Here is a 9009-nt window from a genome sequence, read left to right as displayed (position 1 = left end):
AAAAACTCTAAGCCATTATCAGTTCTAATACATTTTGGAGTAACATGAAACTAATTTGAACAATTAGCAAGAAGTTTTAATGGTTTGAAAAACATCAAATTTAAATTGCATGAGAAATGTCCAAGTAACCTAGAGTAGTCATCTACTATGGTGAGGAAGAAGCGGTACATTGTCAGGAGTTGGTATTGTAAGGGCCCCAAACATCAATGTGCAAAAGATCAAAGATATGGTCTGTGGTAGTGTTCCTGAGAAGGAAAGGAATCCTAGTTTGTTTGGCTAACGGAAAAATTTTACAATGAGATGATTTTGTAACAGGCAAGTCATTGATCATGATTTTTAAGACTGAGTTGGGACATGTCCTAGCCTTTTATGCCAAATGTCAAAATTTTTACATGATAAATAATATGCAGAAGAAGGAAAACCAGACTTGTTATTTAATGTCAAAACAAAATTCATAACTGAAGTACAAAGATCTTTATTACAAATTGTTTTAGCTACTATATCAAGATCAGAAACATTTGGACTTATTTTTTAAGAAGGTACAAAATAGTAAAGCCCCTGGCTTTTTTTTACCAATCCCCTTCAGCTTGCCACTCCAGAGATCCTGGATTAAGCAAAAATCAGGATAAAAGGTGATTGAGCAATTGTTGGAAGAAGTAAATTTGTTACTAAAAACAAGTTATATTTGAAATCTGGCAAATGAAGAACATTATGCAATTGAATACATCTAACTAGTTTGACAGAACCAGTCTGTCTATATTTTGGTACCATTTGGTAGTCCTACAGATGTATTAGTAGGTGAATTCATGAAAATATGAGATTCTAAACTAGAAAAGCTATTGGTCATATGATTAGTTGCCCCTGAATCTATAATCCATTCATCATGGCGTGAAAATAAAGAAGTAATGTTACCTGCTAGATTAGTTGTTGGTGTAACATTTTCCTTTCCCAATAATTGTAGAAGTTGAAAATATTGCACTGTTGATAAAACTGTGCCAAGAGATGCATTTGAAGTTGTAAATTCAGATGACAAATTAGTGAGTTGAGATTGTGCTTGATTGGCTGATGCCTTGTTCTTCCCATTGGTCTTTCCTTTAAAATTAGCAGGATAATCATGCAACTTATAACAAGTTTCCCTCTTATGACCAGGCAAATGACAATATTCATATTCAAAATACAGTTTCTTCCCCTTATACTTGGAATTCTCATTTTGATTTCTCTGGGTATTTTGTGCATAAAGAGCTGTAGTGACTTTTGTGTTAGTGTTAATACCAGCAACACCTTTTGACTCTCATCCTGGTTTACCACTAAATATGCTTTTTTGAAAGAAGGTAATGGTGACATCAACAGAATCTAACTTCACACCATCAAAAATTGCAATAGCTTTTGCTGATTTAGATGATTAAGATAAGCCCTAGCAGATTTACTATCTGGTAGTGGTAAACTAACCAGTGAATGCATTTCATCCCAGAGTGATTTGAACTTATTGAAATAAATTGCTACTGTAGATGTTCCTTGAGTTAGATTAGATATCTCTCGGTGAATTTCATAAATTCTAGTTCCATTCACCTTATGATATTGTTCTTGTAAATCTTGCCATACTTGAGAAGCACTGTTTGAGTAGACAATTCCATTAAAAATCTCTTTTGATACAGTGTTGAAGATCCAAGCTAGAACCAAAGAGTTACATTTCTCCCATTGAGCATTCAGAGTAGAATCAAACACAGACCTTTCACACGTTCCATGAACAAACCCTAACTTGTTCTTCACTTGTAGAGAAACAATCATCGCTCAACTCCATATACCATAATTCTCTATACCAGTGAGCTATTCTGTTACTAAAATAGATCTAGGTGTGTCTGATGGATGAATATAGAGAGGTGAATTGGAATCGATGGTATTAGCCATTGTTGAAAAAATAGCTCGTAGATTGAAGATTTGAAGACAAAGAAATAGCTCATAACTTGAAGATTCCAAGACAAAGAAATAGGAAATTTTGAAGATAAAGCTTCAACCGATCTGATAGTGAAGCCCCAAACTTCGATTGATCAAGAAACAATTTGAACCTAATGCTCTGATACCATGTCAATGTACAAAGAACAAAGAACATAGAAGAAGATTGGTACTTGTTTTATTTCATTCATCTATTTGCGTTGACTTACAGAAGAAGACCGAAGTCTCCTTTTAACAAGAATAATATCACTTAACTCTAACTAACTAACTATGATCAATTACTATACAGTTAATTAACTAGAGTTAACTGACTTCGACTTCTCCAATAAATGTATATGGTTCTTGAGAAATTAACTTGATCCTAATTCATTAGAGCTTAATTAAATATATCCAAAAGGTCCCAAACTTGCTTAATTAAAATGACCCAAAGAATCAATTTATTTAGTAAATAGATCCATTTGTATTTTAGATAATATACATTGGTTTCAATAAATAAATTTAGATATTCTAAAGATCTATTTTGATGACACTTAACCCTAAAAACCCTAAGATTTCCCTACTTAAGGGAAGTTTCTTTCATTTTAAGGTAAATGTTCACAGTTCATATGACATAACCCTAGGCACAAACAAAAACAAAGAACAAAGAATAGTGATTGTTAGGGAATCAAGAGTGAATTACCTTTCCTCACAAAAGAGGGTCTTGAAAAAAAATTTGGAACGGTTACAAGGTTGAAAGCTTTCATAAGGTAATCATTTTTAAGCCTAATTATTCACTAGATTTTGGTTTTGATCTAAGCTTTCGCCATCATTTATGGAAATTGATTCTAGAGTTCCACACATACACACAAACATAAATGTACATACCCATACATTCACATATATAACACACACAAATAGACGTGTAAAATTCGTTGTGGCGTGCCGGACTAACCCTTTTATTATAGGCGTATGTTATAAATTGTGCGAGGCCAACGCACGAACAAATCTGAAATTCAGCACCTATCATTGCCCAATAGGCACAACATGAATGGGTTGTGTCAGGCCTAAGCCCAATCATGAATAGGCTAGCACAAAAGTTGGCACAAATGGACTTATTTTGAGCTTGGCATGAATGAATTTACTTTTGGTTGGACACACATGGGCTTACTTGGGCTTAACAATGAATTTTTTTTAATTTTTTTTTTAAGTTCTTTAGGTAAAAATAATCACAATAAAATTTAATAAATTTCTTTTTATACTAGTCTATTTTTCCCAATAAATAGATATAATCATAAAGTTAATTTTAAAGGATGGGATATATGCATAAGATTAACAATTTTTAATTAAATTTGAAATACTTATACGAAGAATTGGGTGAGAGTCGCATCTTAATAATTCGAGTATGTCCCAACTAGGTTGGCACCTACTCAATTATCTCAGCCGTTAGATGAGAAATATAAAATAATACAACAAAGAAAATAAAATAATAGAAGAAAGGAAAGCAACATATACATTACAAGAAGAAATATAAATTACAAAATCATTTATTAGCATACTTATCTCTCTCTTCATTATATTTTATTCATATTCCCAATTTTGAAATTTGTCTGTTGATCGTTTCTCACAGAGGCCGTTTGTAAGAACGAGTCTCCAGCTCCCCTTCATTTTAGGAGCATCTGAAGTGGTCCACTCGGATATTCATCACGTTCGTAGAACGTGGAACTGCCCCATGATAAATTAAACAAGTGGGACACGTAACCGTCGAAGCTTGATGGAAGCTTTGGCTATAAATACAACAGTTTGGTCCCCAGACTCAATCACTCAATCCTCTTCAGTCTTACACCATCTAAATAGAGTGAGTAGAGTTTGGAAGTACCAAACATCAGTGAGAGATCATAGCAAAAACCGTGAGAAACATCAATGGCTGGAGGTACTGTTTCTTTGGCATTAAGCTTTTCGATTCTGTTTTAAAGTATTTATTCCGCATTATAGAATCGTATTTGTGCTAACATTTGGTATCAGAACCACATTTTATCTCTGCCTTGATGTTGGAATTATGCTCTATTTATCTCTATTTTTGACCGAAAGTTTTAAAAATTAAAGCTTTGATTTCTAGACCTTTTTATTCGAAAGAAATTAGAAATCATGTGGAAATAGTTTTTCTAAGCTTTGTGTGATTAAAAAATATGTTTTTTGACAACAAAAGTGTTCCAAAAAAAAAAAAAAAAGGGCGTGATCTACAACCCAGTCTAGATGTCGTTTTGGTTTTGGGACAAAACGACATGTCGTTTAGTTGAGGTAGCCTTCATTCCGTATTGGGAAAAACAACATTTAATGCAATTTGGATAATTGGCTTGTGAAGTGGGTTTTTGGGCCTCGTCCTTTGTGCTTGTAATTGTTGTGCTTATAATTTTTATTTGATTTAATTATATGCAATTTTGATAATTGTTGTGCAAATTTATTTATTATATATGCTTATATTTAGTTTGCATGAATTGATTATTTCTGCTCTATATTAATACATGCTATTTTTGGATGAGTATATATTTAGTCAAAGACATAATATTAAATGTTATGCATAATATTATAGTTTAATTATGCAATATTTATGCTTATATTATGAGAATATTTTGTGCATAATAATAACATATTAGTATTTGTTAAAATTATGTAATTTGTAATATTAACCTAGTCTTTATGGGATTTAATGTCTAGTGATCCATATAATTTTAATTAATTAGAGAATAGCCACAATATCTTTAATTAAATAAAATTGTATATTATGATTGATTAGGATCACATAGAGAATATTAGACATTAATTGTAATTAATTATACTTAATATAATAAATTACATAATTTTAACAAATACTAATGTGTTATGGCGCTGCGTCAACAAGGCCCTTGGGCGACATTCCAGGTCTCTCGAATGCCTATTCAGAGGGATACGGGATAGAGCAACTCGAAGTGAAGTAAAGTGTTCTAGTTACACCAGTTGGATTATTAAAGTCAAAAACACTGATTCCAGTAAGGAGTTCCAATTTCTATTCTCAGCAGGGCCCGGCTATGTGATCAGATTTTCTTTGGCTATTGGGGGGGCAAAGGACCGGATGTCGCCTTATCTCATAATATAAGCATAAATATTGCATAATTAAACTATAATATTATGCATAACATTTAATATTATGCCTTTGACTAAATATATACTTATCCAAAAATAGCATGTATTAATATAGAGCAGAAATAATCAATTCATGCAAACTAAATATGAGCATATATAATAAATAAATTTTCACAACAATTATCCAAATTGCATATAATTAAATATAATTAAATCAAATAAAAATTATAAGCACAAATTTTTTTCTCACAGGAATTTTTATTATATTTATATTATTAATTAGGATAAAATATCAAGTTATTCATAATTTACCCACAGGAATTAGTAGTTTAGTAAATAATTTAATAGTTTTATCATAAAGAATAAATGAATCTGCTTGAATTAGAAATTTAGCCCACAGGCAATTTTTATGTTAATTAGATTCAATTTTTTAAGCATAATTTACATTGGTAAAGTATGATATTTTGTTTAGGCCTCAATTTTAACATAAGCATGTAATCTATAATTTTATGCAGTCATACAACCTACAAATTTCTCTGATATTTGTTATGATATCCTTGAACTTAAGGGAGATAACTATAAGGTCTGGAAGGAGAGAGTTCTTCTTCATTTGGGGTGGATGGACATAGACTATGCTATTAGGAAAGACGAACCACCAGCACTCACTGATACTAGCACTGCAGTGGACATCGCGCTTTTTGAACGATGGGAGCGATCTAATCATCTCAGCGTGATGTTCATTAAGACTAGAATCTCTGCTAGTATCCGTGGTTCTATTGATCAGCATGAAAAAGTCAAAGACTTGCTAAAAGCCATTGATGATCAATTTGTCACTTCAGACAAGGCACTAGCAAGCACCCTAATCATGAAGCTTTCATCCCTAAGACTCACCGATGTGAGAGGTGTGCGTGAGCACAACATACAAATGAGGGATATTATGGCTCAATTGAAGAATCTAAAGGTTGAAATGTCGAATTCCTTCCCGGTGCATTACATCCTGAATACCCTTCCGCACCAATATGGACCCTTCAAAATCTCATACAACACACATAAGGATAAATGGTCAATTAATGAACTTATGACCATGTGTGTTCAAGAGGAAGAGAGACTGGTGATGGAACATGGAGAAAGTGTAATGCTGGCAACGCATGGAAAGGGAAAATATAAAGCCAATCAGAAAGGGAAAGGTAAAATGCCTCCCCAAGGTGGTATCAATAAAGATTCCAAGTGTTTCTTCTGTAAAAAGAAGGGACACATGAAGAGGGAATGCGCCAAATTTCAGAAATGGCTTGCGGACAAAGGTAATCCAACCTAATTTGTTTGTTATGAATCTAATATGGTTAATGTCAATATTAACACATGGTGGATTGATTCTGGATCAACAATCCACATTTCAAATTCCTTGCAGGGGTTGCAAAACCTAAGGAAGCCAATGGGAAGTGAGTGAAGCATCTTATCAGGAAACAAGTTGGGCTCACATGTGGAAGCTGTAGGAACTTGCTATTTAATTTTAAGTAGTGGCTTTGTTTTAAAGTTAGAAAAGACCTTTTATGTTCTAAGTTTTTCTAGAAACTTGATTTCAGTTTCAAGGGTTGTACCTTTTGGATATTCCTTTAATTTTTCAGATTCATCCTTCATCTTACTTTATAAATTTGATTGTGTTGGGAATGGTACTTTGTCTGATGGTCTTTACTGCATTAATTTACAAAACAATGCCACATATGATTCAATGCATTTTCACACTGGCGCTAAAAGATGTGTTATTAATAAGGACTCCTCTAAATTATGGCACCGGAGATTAGGTCATATCTCCATAGATAGAATTAAAAGATTAGTAAATGAAGGAGTACTTAATATTCTGGATTTTACTGATTTTGAGACTTGTGTGGACTGTATAAAGGGAAAGTAGACCAACAAGTCAAAGAAAGGTACCAATAGGAGTTCGGACATATTAGAGATCATACATACTGATATATGTAGTCCAGACATGGACTCACATGGTCAAAAATACTTCATCTCTTTTATAGATGATTACTCACAATATATGTATCTCTACATGCTTCATAACAAGTACGAAGCATTAGATGCCTTTAAAATCTTTAAGGCTGAAGTAGAGAAACAATGTGGTAAGCAAATTAAGATCGTAAGATCAGATAGAGGTGGAGAATATTATGGTAGATACACAAAGGATGGACAAGCACCTGGGCCATTTGCAATGTTTCTTCAAGAGCATGGGATTGTTGCCCAATACACCATGCCTGATTCACTGGACTAGAATGGTGTAGCAGAAAGAAGAAACCGAACATTGTTGGACATGGTGCGGAGTATGCTTAGTAGCTCCAATCTTCCTAAATCCTTATGGGCTGAAGCACTTAAGACGGCAGTGTATATATTGAACCGAGTTCCAACCAAGGCTGTTCCTAAAACACCATTTGAATTATGGAAAGGTTGGAAACCGAGTTTGCGACATATGCGCGTTTGGGGATGCCCGTCTGAGGTGAGAATTTATAATCCACAAGAGAAGAAGCTAGACCCAAGGACCATTACTGGGTATTTCATTGGATATGCTGAAAGGTCTAAAGGTTACAGATTTTATTGTCCATCTCACAACACTAGGATTGTGGAATAAAGAAATGCAAAGTTTCTTGAAAATGACTTGATCAGTAGGAGTAATCAAACCAGGAACATAGTTTCTGAGAATAATCATTCAGAATCTCAACCTTCCACTTCAAGTGATAAATTGGTTACTGTTTATAGCACCTCTCAAGTACAAACTGGTGTTGAACAACCAATCATTGAAGTTACACAAGCTACTGACAACATTCCAGTAGATCAGGTAGTTCAAGAGTTGCCAATAACTTTTAAACAACGAGTTAAACCACATACTTCTCCAGAATATGATGATACAACATTAAGAAGATCTACTAGATCAAGGAGATCAGCAATTCCTAATGATTATGTTGTGTATCTACAAGAATCTGACTATAACATTGGAGCGGAAAATGATCCCGAGTTCTTTTCACAAGCCATGAGTTGCAAAGAATCAGAATTACAGTATAGTGCCATGAAAGAAGAGATGAATTCTATGAAAAGTAACGAAGTCTGAGATCTTGTTGAGTTGCCTATGGTGTAAAAGTCATTGGATGTAAATGGGTCTTTAAGACAAAAAAGGACTTATTGGGCAACATTGAAAGATACAAGGCAAGACTCGTTGCTAAGGGATTCACTCAGAAAGAAGGAATCGATTACACGAAGACTTTCTCTCCTGTATCTAAGAAAGATTCTTTGCGTGTGATTTTGGCATTATTAGCCCATTTTGACTTAGAGTTGCAACAAATGGATGTGAAAACGGCATTTCTCAATGGAGATCTAGAGGAGGAGGTTTACATGAAACAACCCGAAGGATTCCCCTCTAGTGATGGTGAGCAATTGGTTTGCAAGCTCAAGAAATCCATATACGGTTTAAAACAAGCATCCCGCCAATGGTATTTGAAATTCCATAATGTAATTTCTTCATTCGGATTTGTAGAAAACGTTATGGATCAATGTATATACCAAAAGGTTAGTGGGAGTAAAATATGTTTTCTTGTTTTATATGTGGATGACATTTTGCTAGCAACCAATGATAAGGGTTTGCTGCATGAGGTGAAACAATTTCTCTCTAAGAATTTTGATATGAAGGATATGGGTGACGCATCTTATGTCATTGGCATTAAGATCCATAGAGATAGATTTCGAGGTATTTTGGGCCTGTCTCAGGAAACCTATATTAATAAAGTTTTAGAGAGATTTCGAATGAAGGATTGTTCACCAAGTGTAGCTCCCATTGTGAAGGGTGATAGGTTCAATTTGAACCAATGCCCGAAGAACGACCTTGAAAGGGAACAAATGAAGAACATTCCATATGTTTCTGTTGTCGGAGGCCTAATGTATGCTCATGTTTGTACAAGACCTGAC

Source organism: Pistacia vera, unplaced genomic scaffold (genome assembly GCF_008641045.1).
Source record: "Pistacia vera cultivar Batoury unplaced genomic scaffold, PisVer_v2 Contig936, whole genome shotgun sequence".
Lineage (NCBI taxonomy): Eukaryota > Viridiplantae > Streptophyta > Magnoliopsida > Sapindales > Anacardiaceae > Pistacia > Pistacia vera.
Note: the sequence above shows the minus strand (reverse complement) of the source record.